Below are 21855 nucleotides of genomic sequence, written 5' to 3' on the forward strand. Positions count from 1 at the left end.
AAAAATCCCAAAGCCGAATACGAAAGGAAACTTAAAAAATTTGTAGAAAAAGGAAAAACCCTCGGCATTTTAAACAAAAAGGAATCCAGATATCTAATACAGAAGGCACCTAAAACTCCAATTATATACCACGTCCCTAAAATACACAAGAATCAAAACAACCCACCTGGGCGACCAATTGTGAGTGGGATCGATTCCTTGTTCTCCAGATTAGGGGCCTATATTGATGGCTTCCTGCAACCGTTGGTAATCAAAGGAAAGTCTTATTTACGTGACAGCAAACAACTGATTGGAGAACTGAAAAATCTGACAATTCAAGAGAAAGACCTATTGGTTACGATTGATGTGGAATCGTTATACACCAATATAAGACAGGATGATGGGCTCAGTAGCGTCGAGTGGGCATTGCAACAGATGTCTGACCTAAAACAAGAGCAAATACAATATCTAACGGAAGGTCTTAAAATGGCAATGCACCACAATTATTTTTGGTATAAGGGAACATACTACAATCAGATCAAAGGCGTAGCCATGGGGGCCAAATATGCCCCCAGTGTAGCGAATTTATTTCTCAATAGATGGGAGGAAGAGCAAATATATGGTGTACATAGGGAGAACCTCAAAATGTACCGACGGTATATAGATGATATCGTGATAATATGGGGTGGCACAGCAGAACAACTACAAGAATTTTTCAACGAGATCAACCATAATATTTACAACATAAAATTTACTGGTAATTACAACAGCAATAGTGTAAATTACTTAGATCTACAAATATACAAGGAAGGAAACAAACTGGGCACACGCACTTTCTTCAAACCCACCGACCGTAACGGTTACATTCCCACAAATAGTTGTCATCATGCTAAATGGTTGGGGAACATACCGAAAGGCCAACTGATGCGACTTTACAGAAACTGCAGCAGAAGCACTGACTACGAACAACAAGCGGAAATAATAATAGAAAGGTTCAAAAATAAGGGATATGATGAAAGGGGCCTGCGCAAACTCAAAAACGAAATAAAACAAATGGAACGGAACAAATTATTGGAAGATAAAAAACAAGATAGAATTAACAACTCATCAGTTGCTTTCCTCACGGGATACAATAGGCAACATAAAGAGGTGGAATCCATCATCAAGAAACATTGGCCTATCTTGAAAGCAGATCACACACTCAAAGATATCCTCCCAAAAAAACCGCGATTCATTTACAGAAGGGCACCTACATTGAGGAACAAACTTGTTAAAAACACCATTGATCCCCCGAAACAAATTAAAGTAGGGGGTAATCTGAAAGGTTTTTTCAGGTGCGGTAAATGCCTCCCGTGTAGAAATAGTAAAAAAACTGAAAAGAAAAGAACCACTTTTCAGTCAGCTTCAAATAAAAAAGAATATAGAATAAATGAGCTCATTACATGCAAAAGCACTTATGTCACCTACATTATAGAGTGCCCCTGCTCTAGACAATATGTAGGACGCACCACGAGAGAACTCCAAACTAGAATTGGTGAACATATTAGGAATATCAAAAAAGGGTACCCCAATCACAGTGTCTCCAGACATTTTAGGGATTACCATAATCGTGACCCAGGACAGATGACATTTTATGGTATTGACAAAGTAAAGGCCCACTGGAGAGGTGAGGACAAAACCATCAAAATATCCAGAAATGAAACCAAATGGATATACAATTTAGACACCCTCCAACCCCAGGGAATGAATGTAGAGCTGGATTTGAATTGTTTTTTAACGAACTTTTAAAACTCCCCCAGTCTAAACTCATAACTATACATTATCGGCTCAGGGCAGGACTAATATAGACCAAATAAACCAATAAATCACAATATAACATTCGAACCATAACCTAGAAGGTTTTCCTTTCCCATCTCCCCCCCCCCTACCAATAATTGTTTGACATTACAGAAAAAAGTCTGCCCCCTACTGGAGAATATGTCTAGCAACATGTAAGGCCATGCACAAGGCCTTGAAACGAGGTATACATCTAAACACTGAGTTCCCCATTCAACTTCACTATTAGTTTCCTTTCATTGCACTTCTTCTATCTAGTTTGCCCTATTAACAAATGTTTTAAAATAAGGCCTTTTAAAAATGAGCAGATATCAATATCTCCCCACAATATATTTATTTCAGCTTATTGGTAAAAGAGAAAAAAAGTTTTTTCTAATTTGTGTGAGCTTAGTAGCACACATACACATTTTTTCACTTTTAGTTTTTTTTCCTCTCCTCCTGTCCTCTTTACCGGGGAATATGTCCATTTATTAATATAGTGGACATATAGTTTTTTGTATTCTTGTTTTTAACCATTCAGACTGAAAATAAACACATATAAAAATCCTGTAGTCAGGAAGCCCAGCAGGTAACACATGCAATATGCAGCTGGTCAGGGTATTACTATTAAATATATTAAATATATTAAATTTTATATTAAATTTTATATACTTGGTCCTTATATATTTTAATAATTTCTCCTTTCTTTTCTGTATGTTTTACATATATTTTTTACATACACTGTATTAATTTTATATTAATTTTACTAATTGTTTTTATGTACAGTGGTTAACCTCTTTTTATGAGTATATTGAAAGATACCAATTGTATTCATGCATAATTGCTGATATTCCCTTTATAAGTATACTGGAATAGTTATGTAGGTTGCGGTGCTACATTATTATATCTCACCATGCCCGGAGTCCGCAATTACAAACATGTAGGCAAAAGTTTAATTGTGACCGTTACACAATAGAAGACGGCATACCCTGGATTGACAATAAGCAAAGAGTCTTCCCACGTTTATACTGTCACAAGAGACCATACAATATAGACGCACAGCGGCTCGGATAGGGCATTCCCACAATTAAAATGGCGCTAATACATCGCGCAAGCGCAGAAGAGCACTGCACCCTACATAAACGTGAAGGTGCACCAATATGGCCGCTCCAGATGACGTCGCTCTGACGAAACGCGTAGGGCGTGGCCTAGAACGTGCACCTTACACTGCTATTCAAGCAGTAACGCCGGCGGAACATATTTCACAGCGATCTATCTTTTTTGGAATTTGTGAGTAAAACTGATTTTAATAAACATTGTACGTTTACACAACAATATTGCACCATGGCTGTACTTCTGTTTCCCTTCATGTACAAACGCTAAACGGACCATTCACGGAAGGAAGAGTGTAAAATATCCCCACAGCACAGCGGTGGCAGAGCCTTGAGAGAGCTGCACAGTGGCTCATACTGTGACTGCTTGGCTAACCCATTGGGGGTTTAATGTCTGGTGAGCGCATATATACATTTCTTCTCTAACACAGAGTGGCGCACCGGAGAGGAATTTAACCCTTGTTTTCACCAGTCACCTTGCTTCACCTTCCTATCTGATAAAAGTCTTATGCGTTTTTTCAGCAACTAGATGATGCGACTTTGAATAAATATTTTCAGTTGGACATTATAATATATTTTGGATTGGACATTATATGATCTTTTTGATGTTTTCACTTGGTAGTTTCACAATGCCTTTTTGATTATCACTTTTTAGAGTATAAGTATTGGCTCATTTATGTGAGCAAAAGCACTTTTTACCAAAGCACTTACATTTTTAGTTGTGATAGATTAGTTGTATTTTTCATCATATTATTTACCACACTTGTGCATAGTTATTATTATTTTTTACCACACTTGTGCATAGTTGTTATGTAAGATAACGGATACACATTCCCATTCACATATATTTTTAATATCACATATACAGTGTATTGGTGAAATTCCCACATTGGGCTTCATTTTATGTAATTTGCAGAATATTAGCATTTTTAGTACACCATTTAGGTTTTAGCGCCAAAGCTTAATTTATTTTTCAGATTTTCTGGCAGAAAATACAGGATTTTTACTTGTAAGCAACAAGTGTCAGAAAAGATTTAGTCTTTAAATGGTTAAACTGAGAACTTCTACACAGAGATGATTTCATTCATTGAAGTGTAAACATTGTATCATTCTGTTCTTTTCTTGGCAGCCTGCCCAGAGAGGAGGGAAGTGTTGCTATGACGACTCAGTCAACTTAGAACATTCTATACAGAAGTCATTTCAAAGTCCCGCTGTAGTTCTAAATCGGCTTTTTATCAGCACAATCGGCCGATGCCGATTATTTAAAAAACGGCAAATATCGGCCGATATATCGGTCGACCTCTACTGTCAATGGACGCAGCAGGACTAGCAAGCACCGCCTGTACATGCCTAACTACAATCTGATGTAAATCCGAGAGTGGACATCTGCAATTCATATAAAGCACACCCACAAACCTGCAAACCTATCACTTCATAATGGAACCTGTGAAGGTTCAAAGGCTCCCCCCCCCCGGAAGGTGCAATTTTGACTTGTCTTAGTAAATCTGGACTCGGCACATCTCATCGCAGCACCTTTGTATCTGGGTGAATTATAGCGCTTTCCTTTCAGAACACACAGGGAGGGAACATACAATACAAAGCAGATGATGTCTCCGTGCCCAGCCCTGACCACATTCTAGGCGGGCAGCCTCCCATACTCCGCAGGTTGCCTTGTTTTATGGTAGAAATCGCAGGCGCCCCCTCTGGTGATGAGGGCCGGGTGCTGATGAAATATCTGGAAGTTTTTAACTTATTAAAAGCCCTTTTTTCCCTTTAAAAGAAAGCGGTTTATCCAGATACACAAAGTAATTGGGATGATATGTACAGATTTACTAACACGGGTCAAAGTTGCAAGATTGTGTTCAGGCATTAACATTTGTTTCACCCTCCGTCACTACGTGTTTAATTGACGTGCCTGATCTTGGTTGTTTGGGGGGGGGGGGAGGGTAATTGCGTTCTGGAGTGTCCTGTCTACATCTTGTACTTCTCTCTCCTCTTCAGGTCAGTTTGGTGCCCCACACCAGAATATGCCCGGCTTCCACCCAGGAGCAATGCCACCATTTGGACAAGGACCCCCCATGGTTCCCCCTTACCAGGGCGGCCCCCCTCGGCCTCTGATGGGAATGCGACCTCCTGTAATGTCTCAAGGTGGCCGCTACTGACCGTGCTGCACTGTTAATAGGTTTGGAGATTAAAGCTTTCTTCTCACCTTGTGCTGTGTATATAGACGCGCTCCATCTCTCCCGCATACCAGGAACTGTCGGACATTGTTTTACATTGGGGGAGGGGATTTTTTTTTATTTCCGGGGAGGTTGGTGCAGGGACATGAGAGCGGACATTTTCATGGTCTTACAATTTATACTGTATGGCTTCTTTTTCATCTAGGTTTTTAGAAGTGGCGTGTAGTAAATATGGTTCATTTGTGAAGGCGCCATATACCAGGCAAAAGGCAAGTCCTGTCACATTACTTTGCTCTTTCTGAGGCCTTCACAGCTCTTCTGGGGCTGTTGGACTTCTGGTCCCCAACAGTTGTTGGTGAGGGCCCTAACTGTTGTATCTCCATGTCCTTGACTGACCTCTGTGTACTGATAACTCTGTAATAAAATGGAAGAACACTTTGACTTTTCTGTTAATTGACAGCTGTGCAGCCGCTCGGAGGTTGGTAGAGATGCATGTCACCCGGCACACAGGACACGAGCTGGGACTTACTGCACAGGGGAGATCTATCAATCACATCCTGCCCTAGAGGGGAGATCTGTCCATTACATCCTGTCCTAGAGGGGAGATCTATCCATTATATCCTGTCCTAGAGGGGAGATCTATCCATTATATCCTGTCCTAGAGGGGGAGATCTATCCATTATATCCTGTCCTAGAGGGGAGATCTATCCATTACATCCTGCCCTCCTAGAGGGGAAATCTGTCCATTATATCCTGTCCTCCTAGAGGGGAGATCTATCCATTATATCCTGTCCTCCTAGAGGGGAGATCTATCCATTACATCCTGCCCTCCTAGAGGGGAGATCTGTCCATTACATCCTGTCCTCCTAGAGGGGAGATCTATCCATTATATCCTGTCCTCCTAGAGGGGAGATCTATCCATTACATCCTGCCCTCCTAGAGGGGAGATCTGTCCATTACATCCTGTCCTCCTAGAGGGGAGATCTATCCATTATATCCTGTCCTCCTAGAGGGGAGATCTATCCATTACATCCTGTCCTCCTAGAGGGGGGATCTATCCATTACATCCTGTCCTCCTAGAGGGGACATCTATCCATTACATCCTGTCCTCCTAGAGGGGACATCTATCCATTACAGCCTGCCCTAGAGGGGAGATCCTAGCCATTGTATCCTTTCATCCAAAGGGTGAGCTAGAAGAGATCCTCATCTGCAGGTCCTAATGTTCTGGTGATCAGAAATCTCCATATTACATCAGAGGGAGGAAAGCGACACCTGCTGCTGAGTATTAAAGGGGCGGAAGTCTTTGTGAAATGTGGGCAGCCTATCCCGGGTGTGAGGGGACATCATAATAAAGGGCAGAGAAGTTGATATATCTCCTCTGGTAAGCCAGCTGCATGATTTGTATAGACTTCTCCTGTAGTCAGACCTGTACAGATCACTGCTGTGTGTATCTCATACATTGCCTGTACTGGGGAGATGAGTGACAGCAGAGTGGTGTCCGAGCTCCCCCTGGGGGGTTATCTGTACAGGTCTGCCTACTGGTGGTGAGTCGGGGTAATGGCAGTCATTGTATAGAGGTGATTGGCTCATTCAATAACTGATTAGTGGCTCTGTACAGTTTGCATGTTTTTCACTTGCAGCTCTGTGAACGATCTTCTAAAATCGGCCTTTTTCTTCTCCCCATAGCACTGCCCTAGCACAGGCTGAGGCTGAGTCAGTGTTACCCTTTTCAGTCTGAGGCAAGTGGCATTTATTTTACCTGGGGGCCTTCACAGCTTTAGCTGTTGGATATATATGTCCCCAAACTTGCAGCAAGTTTGGTGAAGGCCCCTAATATTGTCTTATATAGGGATACGACTAGTGACCTGTGTATAGATGATTTGCTGCAATGGGTGGTCTTATGGAACATGCAGTAGCCCATGTGCACCGGGTGTCGGTGCAGGGGGTGTGCTTCCATCAGTCACTGCTATGAGCTGCTGCACTTTCCATATTATCCTCCACATCATCAGATATATACAGCTGAATTACCTTTTTATAATTGGTTTTCCTGCCAAAGGTTCTACATTTTTATTTAGTCGTTCTGTCATACTGCACAGCCAGAACCATGCTGCCAGCTCTCCATCTCCTGGCTGCTCATCAGATATCGGTGTTCAAGATAAGCCAGGTACTGATCTGGCTATGCAGTGTGACAGGTACATGAACTATTAATCCTTTGGAAGGTCAAACAGAACATACATTGTCCTTACTTTGCCTGCAGTGTAATGGGGTTGTGCGTTGAGGGCCCAAACACAAGTTCATGTTGGGGATGTTGGTATACTGGGGTGGCCCGTCGGTCCTAATCCTCGGGTTCCCGGGCCATCTACTCGATGATGACTCCTTCAGACCACACTATGTAGTAGTATTGAACTCTTCAGCACCACAGGAACAATGTGTAACTCATGTCTTGGTGAAGCATGCCTATGTGTCCGTTATTTGCCCATTCAATAAAGTTTTCTCTCACCGGGATAACCTTAGTGATCACTTTGTGTTCATAAAATTTTTCATTACTCCTCGCTAGCAGGGATTGGCCACTCTTTGGTCCGCAGCAAGGCTGCCAGCTGTGCTGATTATATTTGTCACCAACTTTCCTGACTCACCCATCCTGTCTCCCACACTCCCCCGATCTACCGAACTGTCCTGTCTCCCCCCTGCCCTTCAATCTACTGTCCTGTCTTTCGCCTCACTGCCCTAACAACCCATCCTGTCTTTGCCCTACTGACCCGTCTTCTTCCCCCTCCCTTTTCTGTGCCCTACGGTCTCATCTCTCCCCCCTCCCTTCTCTGTGCCCTATTGTCTCGTTTCTTCCTCCCCCTCCCTTCTCTGTGCCCTATTGTCTCGTTTCTTCCTCCCCCTCCCTTCTCTGTGCCCTATTGTCTCGTCTCTTCCTCCCCCTCCCTTCTCTGTGCCCTATTGTCTCGTCTCTTCCTCCCCCCCCCCCCCCCCCTCTCTGTGCCCTATTGTCTCGTCTCTTCCCCCCCCTTCTCTGTGCCCTATTGTCTCGTCTCTTCCCCCCTCCCCCCCCCCCTTCTCTGTGCCCTATTGTCTCGTCTCTTCCCCCCCTTCTCTGTGCCCTACTGTCTCCTCCCCTCCCTTCTCTGTGCACTTCTGTCTCTTCTCCTCCCCTCCCTTCTCTGTGCACTTCTATCTCTTCTCCCCCCCTCCCCTCCCTTCTCTGTGCACTTCTGTCTCTTCTCCCCCCCTCCCTTCTCTGTGCACTTCTGTCTCTTCTCCCCCCTCCCCTCCCTTCTCTGTGCACTTCTGTCTCTTCTCCCCCCCTCCCCTCTCTGTGCACTTCTGTATCTTCTCCCCCCCCTCCTCCCCTCCCTTCTCTGTGCACTTCTGTCTCTTCTCCCCCCCCTCCCCTCCCTTCTCTGTGCACTTCTGTCTCTTCTCCCCCCCTCCCCTCCCTTCTCTGTGCACTTCTGTCTCGTCCGCTCTACTCTACTAATTTATACACCAGATAACTCTGTACAACAGTTTCTGGTAAGGCTGAGACATTGGGGACTGCAGAAGTGAAAGTTCACCTAGACGTTCCTACACACAACTGCAGCACTGAGGTCTCTGCTTTGAGTTCCGGGCCCTTCTTACAGACTGTGCTCTGAGTCTAGGCAATCAGAACTGTCCAGTCTATCCTGCCCCACATTGATACTCTAGGACCTTGGGGTACATGTATTGGACATAATCAGGATTTCATTGCTGCATTCTGTCCCGGTGACGCCGGGACCCTTGTCCTTGTATCACTGGAGCAGGGAGTGGGGCCAATCTGCCCAATGAAGACACAGGCCAGAAAAACAAGTCCTACAAGATTATTGGCTGGTCCCTTATACCAGGGATCCTCAAACTACGGCCCTCCAGCTGTTGCGGAATTACGCATCCCATGAGGCATTGTAAAACTCGACTGGGAATGATGGGAATTGTAGCTTCTGAACAACTGGAGGGCCGTAGTTTGAAGACCCCTGCTTATACTAACTGCTCGCAGGCATTAGGCTGTCGGCAAGGTGCAGGTAGTGAGTCCCCTCTCCTATTATATGATCCGTGCACTAGATCCCCAGACCGGGTGCTGGAAGCGTGTTAGATGCTTTGTAAGAGTTTGCTGTCCACACTGCGTATACAAGCTAAAGCTCTTATACCGGCCTTAGTGTATGTCCGCCTCTACAGTCACATTTCAAAAACCCCCCCCTATGTTATGTGTCCCCCTTCACACCACAGACCCCTATAGAGGGGTTTCCTTGGAGAACGGGTCATGGCAGAGCACAAAATTTCTGAACAATTCTAGGTCCCTCTGCCCTAGTAGTTCCTGTTGGGGACTTGTTGCCTCATTCACATACCATAAACACATTTTAACCCTTCCATCTCCCATTTTTCTGTGTACATTTGTGTCCATTTATGAAGCAGTAAGAAATATCCACGGCTTCATTCTCCGGCATTCAGAGATCGTTCTCCCCTGGGTACCAGTTTATGAAGCGGTGTAGATCACTTCACTTCATAAAAGAAGCAAATGCTACAAACAGTGGAGAACGCACCCCGATACTGGAGTCACATGAGACTGAATGAGATTGCAGTACCAGAAACTCGCTGTAATGCAGAGGTGTCCATTTATTAAGCAATTATCACTGCTCAGTACAGACAACCCACCTTATGTTATTAGTCCTACATAATACATTTGTATGTATATACATACACGACGGGGGGAGGAGAACATAGTGTTAGGGGTCCCCCCAGGATCTTCACTCCTAATTTTACCACCTCTGAGCTGGTGAATTGGAGGGTGAATTCTGACCCAGTGAAGTGCTGAGATCGCAGCTCCATAAACTGGCTGTTTGTCGGTCAATGGCAGCTTCTCCATGTGTGGAGAAAATCGCTGGAGAACATGTTATTCCTCCATCTCTGTTTTATAAACAGTTTATGAGCTTCGATCAGTGCCGATCCTCGGGATCGCTGCTCTTCACTTTCATAAAATGGACACCTTAGTGTTGTGGAGATTGTGACATTCTGGCATTTATTGCACTATTGTGATCCTCCCCTTCCTCAGGAATCCTGCAGGTATGGCATGTTATATATGGTCCAGGCTGAACCAGTGTAACTGCAAAAAAATAAAAATCCATACCTGGATTTATTAGACTAGAGCAGTCACTAGTATCCTAATCTGGCTGCAGAAGTGGAAATACATCTACAGGTTCACTGGAGAGGCCAAAAGCCGACCACCGCAGGGGTAGAACTACTTCAGCATCTGATACTTCCCTCTCTGTCTGGTTCCATGGTATGTACTGTTATCTACCAGCCCCCTATATCACACAATACTGACATAGCCTGCTGGTAGAAACCTTGTGGAGGACAAAGCTGCAGTTACTGGAAGTATTTGACTATTAGTCTTCATGAAATGCTAAGTCGGCCTCCCACAGGTAAGTATTTGTGCTTTGTGGGTAGGTTGTCAGCCCATTCACGTAGGTTATGGAATGGATTGTTTTTAGATGTCTTCTTTCCCTACAGATGGGACTTCTTCTGTCACAGAAAATACATCTCCACCCTGGAGGTACCACAGTCTGAGCACACACCTTGCTATATGTAGATGTGGTGCAGCTTGTCTATTGCAGTTCTGTAGTAGATCAGCTGTGATGGCACATGAAGGGGAGACACAGAATACCACCAGAGGAAACTACTATTCACTGCAAGGACTCCAAAGCCAAGCGGCGCCCTCTGACCACCCTGAAAATCCTCGGCCCACATCCTCAGTGCCTAATGAGGACTGGTAGTGGCCCTGTGAGATTGCTGGTTGTATTGACGGGTATACCAGACCTGTAGTTGGCTTCTAGCCGTATCCTCCAGCCTTCTCACAGCTGTTCTCTGGATGACTGTCACTTTACGGGAGGTCATGGAAATAACATACATGAAATGTTGACATGCCTTCATGGGAAGATTATGGTGAAGAAATGGTCTGGTAAATAGGTTGTCTTTGTGTTTTTAAAGCTGAATTCCAGTAATTCTGCCACTTTGTAAAGTGAATGAACACTGAGCTAATTCCAAGAAGCTGCATGACCCCCCCCCCCCGTTCATATTTACATTTTACAGGTTTGCTCTGCTTGGTGTCTCCGGTATGTAAGAGGAGAGAAGCACACAGCAAATATACTGTCCACCAGTGTCTGTTCCCCCTGTCGTGCCATTCTTACATTTTTCTTGCATGGAAGCTATGCTTGCCTTTCCCTTCTGCTGTCCATTCACAGAAGCCTATGTATTTTCGTGAATGTGTTCAAATACAAAGGCTTCTGTGAATGGGGGAGGGATGGGCATAAGAGCTGCAGCACTCAAAAGGAAAGGTCATCGCTCGCTTGGAATACTATAAAGCCATCAGGTAAATGGTGAGAAGCCCCCAAGGGAGTCATGCATCTTGCTGGTCTTAACTCGTTGTGCCTTCATCCCCCTCTCCTGCTTTTTTTTTTTAGCTTTAAGTCATAATTTTGTTAAGTCAACCTGAGTGTTAAAGCAGAACTAAACCGAGTGATTTAATGTCATCTGCAGTGTAAGTGAAGGATTTCATGGTAAAGGGCAAGTTCACCTTTTACAGAAAAAAATCTGTAAAAGGGGAACTTGCACAGGATCCCTCCGGGTCCCGCTGACCTGGAGCCTGACAATCGCACGCTAGGAGACCTCGTATAGCCGCAATCATCTCGGCTCAGTCTCCCAAACAAACCTTGTCAGGAAATATGTATAGCAGCATTTGAATTGGTCGGTGCCGACCAGTCAGGACCTTCATAGCCTGTCCTGTCACTTCAGGGGGAGAGGAGAGAAAGCTGTGGGGATTTCAAATCCCCAGACGGCTAAAGCTATAGGAGGTCTCCTAGCGGGTGATCGCCGGACTCCAGGTTAGTGGGTCCGGGTGCGATGGGAATTTTCTGTAAAGGTGAATTACACTTTAATGAAGATTTCTGGACACATAGCGTTGCTTTCTATACATTTGTAGTTTGTGCTCCAGTCCAGGCATGCCTTCTGTGGTGATCACCAATGGTCCTCGGTGTGTACACTCTCAACAAACATTGGAGGCCAAGATGGGGTCGTCCTTGATGGGAGAGTTTAGTTGTGCTTTAAGTCCTCTAGAATGAATGACGCAGGACAGGATCTTAGAGGGCCGGTATGGTGAAGTGATCGGAGCACCAGACCTCGGGTTGTCTCCTCCTCTAGGCTGGGACATTCCATTGATATAAAAATGTCCCAAACATTGTCCTGTCCAAACAGTGGGTAACATTAGGAAACTGCAACACATGAGACTGGGTCAGAACATTTCCCCTGGAAAAAAGCATGCAAGCCAACTATATCCAAGCAGTGTTCAGGTCACTGCCTCGCCCTTGGATGAATAACGGGTGTGATCCTGATAACTATGAACCGCCACCAAACTCTGGGGTTAGGACATGGACCTCCTTTCCCTTACAGACGTTACTGAGGACCACGCAGTGTATTTACAGTGACCCATTTATTAAGAATTTAAACCAATATCACGCCGGATTTATTCTTCCTGGTGTTTGTTACTTTTGTTTTTTTGTCCCCCCCCCCCCGAGTTTGGTGGTTTATTGTCACAGGTCCCATATCTGATAGAAGTGCTCTTGAAGAACTGTCCTGACATTAGATGAGTGTGGTGGTCAGAAAGAAGTGACAGTTGTGGGTGAGGTGTGTGGTGGTTAGAATGCAGCGACAGTTGTGGGTGGGGTATAATGCAGAGAAAATTGTGGGTGGGGTATAATGCAGCGACAGTTGTGGGTGGGGTATAATGCAGCGACAGTTGTGGGTGGGGTATAATGCAGCGACAGTTGTGGGTGGGGTATAATGTAGTGACAGTTGTGGGTGGGGTATAATGTAGTGACAGTTGTGGGTGGGGTATAATGTAGTGACAGTTGTGGGTGGGGTATAATGTAGTGACAGTTGTGGATGGGATATGGATGGACACAACTCAGTTAACACTTTGTTTCTATTAATTCAGCCCGTTACTGGTAGAGAAGAATTGAGCTCAGCACTGCCAGTACAGGTTAGTTTTCATCTGTAAGTACCGTTTGTATTCCTTATTTCTAATTCACTCTGCACTGTGGAGGAAGACGTGTCATGTGACGGGATGATTAGTCATGTGACGGGATGATTAGTCATGTGCACAGTGAAGGAAGCCGTTCAGTCCTTAGACTGCTGTGTAGGTGGTGAGTGCACGTGACGTTTGTACAGATGTGTATTCATCTAATGTACTCAGGACTGGCACTTCATGTGTAGATGGATAAACTGTCAGTGTGGACACTGCTGTTCTAACATGTGCATGTTCCTTGTGCTTCTAATGTCTATCCGATTGTGTGCTGTGTGCCCGTGTATGAAGACCGGTACCATGATGGCAGGCAGTCAGATTAGTGACAAGGGGTTGGTTGCTATGGGTTGATGTGCCTCACACCAAGCCTCTGTGCGTGACTTCCCAATGGGACCCCTCCATACCTTACTGGTACATGACCCACAGAACATCTCCCAGACATGTACAATCGGGTATGTGACCCCTCCATACATTACTGGTACACATCCCACAGAACATCTCTCAGGTTTGTGACCCCTCCATACATTACTGGTACATGACCCACGGGACATCTCCCAGACATGTACAATCAGGTATGTGACCCCTCCATACATTACTGGTACACATCCCACAGAACATCTCCCAGACATGTACAATCAGGTATGTGACCCCCTCCATACATTACTGGTACACGACCCACGGGACATCTCCTAGACATGTACATTCAGGTATGTGACCCCTCCATACATTACTGGTACACGACCCACAGAACATCTCCCAGACATGTACAATCGGGTATGTGACCCCTCCATACATTACTGGTACACATCCCACAGAACATCTCTCAGGTTTGTGACCCCTCCATACATTACTGGTACACGACCCACGGGACATCTCCTAGACATGTACATTCAGGTATGTGACCCCTCCATACATTACTGGTACATGACCCACAGAACATCTCCCAGACATGTACAATCAGGTATGTGACCCCTCCATACATTACTGGTACATGACCCACGGAACATCTCCCAGACATGTACAATCAGGTATGTGACCCCTCCATACATTACTGGTACACGACCCACGGGACATCTCCTAGACATGTACATTCAGGTATGTGACCCCTCCATACATTACTGGTACACATCCCACAGAACATCTCCCAGACATGTACAATCAGGTATGTGACCCCTCCATACATTACTGGTACACATCCCACAGAACATCTCCCAGACATGTACAATCAGGTATGTGACCCCTCCATACATTACTGGTACACGACCCACGGGACATCTCCTAGACATGTACATTCAGGTATGTGACCCCTCCATACATTACTGGTACACATCCCACAGAACATCTCCCAGACATGTACAATCAGGTATGTGACCCCCTCCATACATTACTGGTACACATCCCACAGAACATCTCCCAGACATGTACAATCAGGTATGTGACCCCTCCATACATTACTGGTACACGACCCACAGAACATCTCCCAGACATGTACAATCAGGTATGTGACCCCTCCATACATTACTGGTACACGACCCACAGAACATCTCCCAGACATGTACATTCAGGTATGTGACCCCTCCATACATTACTGGTACACATCCCACAGAACATCTCCCAGACATGTACAATCAGGTATGTGACCCCCTCCATACATTACTGGTACACATCCCACAGAACATCTCCCAGACATGTACAATCAGGTATGTGACCCCTCCATACATTACTGGTACATGACCCACAGAACATCTCCCAGACATGTACAATCAGGTATGTGACCCCCTCCATACATTACTGGTACATGACCCACAGAACATCTCCCAGACATGTACAATCAGGTATGTGACCCCCTCCATACATTACTGGTACATGACCCACGGAACATCTCCCAGACATGTACAATCAGGTATGTGACCCCCTCCATACATTACTGGTACATGACCCACGGAACATCTCCCAGACATGTACAATCAGGTATGTGACCCCCTCCATACATTACTGGTACATGACCCACGGAACATCTCCCAGACATGTACAATCAGGTATGTGACCCCTCCATACATTACTGGTACATGACCCACAGAACATCTCCCAGACATGTACAATCAGGTATGTGACCCCTCCATACATTACTGGTACACGACCTACAGAACATCTCCCAGACATGTACAATCAGGTATGTGACCCCTCCATACATTACTGGTACACGACCCACGGGACATCTCCTAGACATGTACATTCAGGTATGTGACCCCTCCATACATTACTGGTACATGACCCACGGAACATCTCCCAGACATGTACAATCAGGTATGTGACCCCTCCATACATTACTGGTACATGACCCACGTCATCCAGGTACAATAGCCTTACACTAGACCAATGGCGATGATGTCACTGCATAGCGTGTGTTCCAGCCAATCGTGGGATCTCATTATAGTCTGCCCTGTGATCTGGGTGCTGGTTGGCTGTGGACAGGGGTCGGGTGGAAAGTTTTCCCATCTCCCGGCTAATGAAAAAACAGAACCGCAGGCTGGTGATACGGAAGGCATCCCGTTTCTCCGGTCAGTTCCTGTACTGGTAGATCTGTACAGCTGGGAGCCAATGGCTTTCCTTCATGAGCCCTTCTATGTACTGGGACACGATATTTCCCTTTGGCTCCACCCTGTAATTGGATCAGGTGGAGTCTATTTGCAGGCACAGCCCATATCAACCAATCCGATGAATGCGCAGTGTAGGATGGTAGTTGTGTATACCACTTGTGCCTCTCTTTACCTGTAATTCAGTACAGCTTCTCCAGAGACCCGTGTGCTGCCGTCAGCCGCTCTTCCTTCCAGCTCTTCTCCTGTAAGTAACCTTTATCTCGTCACTCATTGGTTGGTAAGTACCTCAGACACCTGTATGGATATCAATGTCTGTCTGGAACACACATCAGTCACAAGAGCTGAATATTTGGTAACTCGGGTTCCATTCACATTTGGGCATTTTACCACGCTGCCAATCCCAGCACCAAGAATCGGATTCCTGTGGCTGGGACTGATGGCTGGGTGTGGCCACCAATCACATACACTGCTGTGATAGGCTGGTGGCTGCAGCTTTTCATGTCAGTTTGCACACCCAACAATTGCCTGCCGGCAATATCGGCGGAGACTGACGGCCTGCCATTGCAGCGTATGGACCCGGCGGCTGCAGCAGTCAATCCCAGCCACAGGAATCTCCATTTCTGTTTCTGGGATTTTCAGTGTGGCTAACATTGACCAGACTTCAGTAAAAGGGGATGTGGTTGCTATAGGTTACTGCATCATATACATTATTACTGTAAATGCCTGTGTTGAGGTTATCTAGTTTATATTCTGTATGTATTCTAAGATGACAAGTCTTCCGCTTTATATAGGCCAAGCAGCTGCTTAGTGATCAGATATGCTGTGCCCCCCCCCCCCCAATACTAGAAGAACCAGGGGAGCCCTCCGCATGCTGCAGATGGAGGCGAAAGGTAGTGTCCATCTCAGAGGTGCAGGATTGTGACTATCCACTTTTTATAGGTCACCTACCACTCCCAAAAGTGAGTTTTGGGGATCTTAAATATAGTCTGATGTAAAAGTGGGGAGGGGGGCGGCCGCAGCAAAAGCAGCTGCATGCCAACTCTACAGCGTTGAGGGACGTAGATAATTTTCTCTTACAGTTCAATAAATAGGTGGGAGGGGTGCAGTAGGATAGTAGTTTGCCGGAGCTGGGGGGCAGGCCTGGGCGCGGCAGGCCGCGAGCTGGGGGGCAGGCCTGGAGGGGGCAGGCCGCAGGAGGACTGGCCGCAGCAGGACTGGGCGCGGAAGGCCGCCGCAGGACTGGGTGCGGTAGGGCGCATGCATGCAGAAATGTGCTCTCTTGCTTTGTAATGTGAATCTATAATTGCATTGAGTGGAGTTGCCAGCGGATGGCCGTACATTCCCTGCGCTGGTTTGGTGTATTTCTGGATGACTTGGATTAGAAGACATGACGCGTATTAGGCCTCGTAGTGGTAGGCGCTGTGGTCTTCCATAATGCTGCCCCCTCCCCCAAAGCCTGTACCCCCACTCATAGTGGTCTGTTGTGGTTATGAGAGTTAGATGAATAAAATGGGGGGGTGTTATAGATGAGCGATTAATTTCTTGTTTAATAGATCCCCCAAGACCTTTTTTTTTTTTTTCTCTTCAATAAAGATATTTTTTTTTCTTATTGTTTTGAGTCCTGATTTGTCTCCATTTATTCATGTGGGGGGGTGTGGGTGGGTGGGGTTGATTATATTTTGGTGAAGATGGGTTTCTTGTTCTATGCCTTCCTGTCCTGTAATCAATTTCATAATAATGGCTCCAATTTGGAGAGTGACAAGTGGCACCCGCTCACCGCCACAGGCGAGGCCCGGCACCCGCTCACCGCCACAGGCGAGGCCCGGCACCCGCTCACCGCCACAGGCGAGGCCCGGCACCCGCTCACCGCCACAGGCGAGGCCCGGCACCCGCTCACCGCCACAGGCGAGGCCCTGTTCAGAGGAATCGTTAAGATTATTTATGGAGGGAATTTATAATTACCATTTATGGCATTACACTTAGTGGTAGGTGGAGAGATAATAGGATTGCTTACCTGGATCTAATGATTCTTATAAGAGGAACCACGACTTTCTTTAAGGACTCAGACCAGTTATATACCCTCATATACCGGTGCACAGGGAATATACCAAAATGTCAATTTATGAGAATTAGATCTGAGTGATTATGAAGAGCAGGCAGATATATTGGTTTAAACCAGAGGTTTCCAAACAGCGGCCCTGTGGCCGGATGTGGCCCTTTGCGTGTCTTTACCCGGCCCTTGGAGTACTATTCCATCCACAACTGATGCAATTGATGAGCCACCATTTCCCCCCCCCCCCCCCCCCCACTGACACCAATGATGGGGCACTATCCCTCCCCCCCACTGACACCAATGATGGGGCACTGTCCCCCCCCACTGACACCAATGATGGGGCACTGTCCCCCCCACTGACACCAATGATGGGGCACTGTCCCCCCCACTGACACCAATGATGGGGCACTATCCCCCCCCCACTGACACCAATGATGGGGCACTGTCCCCCCCCACTGACACCAATGATGGGGCACTGTCCCCCCCCCCCCACTGACACCAATGATGGGGCACTGTCCCCCCCCCACTGACACCAATGATGGGGCACTGTCCCCCCCCCCACTGACACCAATGATGGGGCACTGTCCCCCCCCCCCACTGACACCAATGATGGGGCACTGTCCCCCCCCACTGACACCAATGATGGGGCACTGTCCCCCCCCACTGACACCAATGATGGGGCACTGTCCCCCCCACTGACACCAATGATGGGGCACTGTCCCCCCCACTGACACCAATGATGGGGCACTGCCCCCCCCACTGACACCAATGATGGGGCACTATCTCCCCCCCCCCCCCCCACTGACACCAATGACGGGACACTATCCCCCCCCCACTGACACCAATGACGGGGCACTGTCCCCCCCCCACTGACACCAATGATGGGACACTATCCCCCCCCACTGACACCAATGATGGGGCACTATTGATCTTTTATTAAAGAATCAAGTGACCAATTTTATACAAAAGACAAAACCATAGTATAAAATTTCAACAGAAAACAAAGGAATACACATCCATGTTCAGAATATATACAATATATACATAGTCCATTACCAAAACATGTTTAGAAAATTATTTACATAAAGCAGCAGAGAGGGGCGAAGAGGCACAACCCATCACCTATGTACACAGCCATTTATCAAACATGAATGATAAGTTATAAAATCTCGGGTGGTTCTGTCTCTTATCCGGGTAAGAGACTCCTGGCAGTCAGGGAGGGAGGCTTGAAACCCCTCCACGCCTTCAACCAAGCCCCGTGACTCTGCTTGTCTCTCTCAAGCCCCGTGACTCCGCTTGTCTCTCTCAAGCACCCGAATCTTCTCCACCTCATGCAGAATGTCATACACCACCACCTCAACAGAAAGGATTTTATGCCGAATGCTGACCTGACACCGTGCGTTCCAGGTGAAATAACGGACTACTAGGCTAACTAGAAAAAGTGTATCCAAACAAAAAACCCCCCCAGTATTGAATGCTCCGTACGCCCACTCAGCATAACCCAGCCTGGAGAGGAAAGGAACACCGAGGGCCCATCCCACCTGTTTGTACACCTCTATGTTAAAGGGGCAATGAAGCAGAAAATGGTCCATAATCTCCTCCTCATCTGCACACTCCTCCCGAGGACAGCTATGATCCACCCCACTGCGGAATTTCAAATTGCCCCGAACATAGAGCCTCCCGTGGAAGCACAACCAGGCCATATCCCTAAATTTAGGGGGTACTCTCTCCAAATTAATCTTAACCCCACCCTCAAAACTGGGCCTGGGCAATCCCTTAAGGCCAGTGGGTCATGAAAGACTTTGCTCAAGACTCGACTCATTAGGACTTTCTGAGATCTTCAGCCGACAATCGCCACTGCCGCAGTAACTTCAGGCACGGAGCAACGTAGGCTGGTAGCTGACCACCATGACCCCTGAGATTCTTCACTTGACCACCTTCTTCCCAAAGTCGCAGAAAAGGCCTAAACCAAGATCTAAATATGCCTACCCATCCAGGAGGTTCCACTGCAAGCATATTACCAATGTTAAATTTGAAAAATAGCAGTGAAAAGAACTGAGCTGACCATACCCAAGCCACCCTCCCTCCTGGATAGATAGGTGACATTCCTCTTGATGGGGGTCAGTCTGTTCCCCACAGCATCTGGAAGAACACACTACTGACCCTAGCATAGAGAGACACTGGAAAGATGCAGACAAAGCTAACAATACAAAAAGATCAGAATCGGGTAAGTCTTAATCAGATCAACCCTTTCCCTCAGAGATAACTTCCATCTCTTCCAGCTGACCACCTTAGTATTGGCAATTTCCAGTCTGCCTTCCCAGTTTTTGAGGCCATAATCGCCAGGTCCAAATTCAGTGCCTAGAATCTTTAGAATCTTAATTCTTTCCTGGGGCACTGGAAAGGTGTCCGGGAGATCAAAGCCCTCACCTTCCTTTCCCATCCAAAAAACTTCACTCATTTCCTGATTGATCTTGGAGCCTGATGCTTCAGAATACCGTGATGTCAGAGAGACCACCTCCTCTGCTTCATCTGCTCCAGTGACAATCACTGACACATTGTCCGCATAGGCAACAACCCTCAAAGGCGGCTCACCCGGGAGCCCCACTGGCACCCCACACAACATGCCGCTCTCTAGCCACCTGATGAAGGGGTCAATTGCAAACACAGAGCAGGGGAATCAGGGGACAACCCTGGCGCACCCTGGAGCCAACCTCAAAGGACTGCCCAACCCAGCCATTAACAAGAGGAAAGCTTTCTGCCCCCTTATACAAGACTTTTAACCAATCGACAAAACCACCCGGCAGGCCGTACTTACTAAGGAGCAACCACAGGTACTCATGGTTAACATGATCAAAAGCCTTTGCCTGATCGAATGTCAGCAAATACTTTCCCAGCCTGCAGCCCTGCACCGCTCCAAGGCCTCCCGGACAGCTAAAACCGCTGTGAAGGTGCTTCTACCCTGGACCGAACAGTGCTGATGGCGAGAAAGCAAAGACTCTGCTACTGACGATAGGCGCCAGAAAAGAATCTTTGCCAGTATCTTTCTATCGACATTAAGAAGGCTGATGGGGCACCAGTTCTCAATCATCGAAGGATCTTTACCCTTTGAAAGAAGAATCACAGCCAAGTGCTTCATGGAAGGGTAAAGCACCCCCTCAGCAAGGCAACTGTTAAAAACCTCTACCAAGTGTGGGGCCAGAATAGACTTAAAGGCTTTGTAAGGCCGCGTACACACGCGGGGACTGTCTGCCGAAACTAAGTTCGTCAAACAGTCCGCTCAAACTTTTGAATGAACGAACACGCCCACACACGGCACTTTTTGAGCGGACAAATACGGCAAACTAAGTTCGTCGTACTAAGTCCGCGCAACTTTTGAAATGAACGGACTCGCCCACACACGAGGCAACAGTCCGCTCATTTCGAGCGCGTGTAAAGGTAGGCGAGGTCCGCGACGGAGACGTCGCGGGCTCCGCCGCCTGGAATGGACTTAACGGGGAACCCCAACGCCGAAAAAAATCGGCGTGAGGATCCCCCCAAAGTCCACAACAGACCCTTGTCCGAGCACGCTACCCGGCCGGCCAGGAAAGGGGGGCGAGCGAGCGCGCCCCCCCCCTCCTGAGCCGTACCAGGCCGCGTGCCCTCAACATGGGGGGTGCCTTGGGGAAGGGGGGGCGCGCGGCCCCCCCACCCCAAAGCACCTTGTCCCCATGTTGATGAGGACAAGGGCCTCTTCCCGACAACCCTGGCCGTTGGTTGTCGGGGTCTGCGGGCGGGGGGCTTATCGGAATCCAGGAGCCCCCTTTAATAAGGGGGGCCCCCGGATACCGGCCCCCCACCCTATGTGAATGAGTATGGGGTACAATGTACCCCTACCCATTCACCTGTAAAATAAAAGTACCCAAAAAAAACACAACACACGAGATAAAATATTTTATTGCACAGCTCCGGGGGTCTTCTGTCTTCGGGGGTCTTCTCGCCGGACTCCTCCGCTATATTCTTGTAGCTCTTTTGCTAGCGG

The 21855-nt window shown here is 47.0% G+C and overlaps 1 long non-coding RNA gene across 2 annotated transcripts; it reads left to right on the forward strand.

Moving 5' to 3' along the window:
- The first annotated feature begins 5068 nt into the window (after positions 1–5068).
- Positions 5069–17391, forward strand: LOC143936266 (uncharacterized). Of its 2 annotated transcripts, XR_013263643.1 has the most exons (3): positions 5069–6825; positions 13095–13820; positions 13889–17391. It is a non-coding gene; the product is annotated as an uncharacterized LOC143936266 (long non-coding RNA). The 2 variants fall into 2 exon arrangements; XR_013263642.1 differs by having other exon boundaries at positions 13095–17391.
- Positions 17392–21855: the final 4464 nt, after the last annotated feature.

The sequence above is a fragment of the Lithobates pipiens genome, unplaced genomic scaffold (genome assembly GCF_037356315.1).
Source record: "Lithobates pipiens isolate NorthernLeopardFrog02 unplaced genomic scaffold, aLitPip1_a1.2 Scaffold_28, whole genome shotgun sequence".
NCBI classification, from domain to species: domain Eukaryota; kingdom Metazoa; phylum Chordata; class Amphibia; order Anura; family Ranidae; genus Lithobates; species Lithobates pipiens.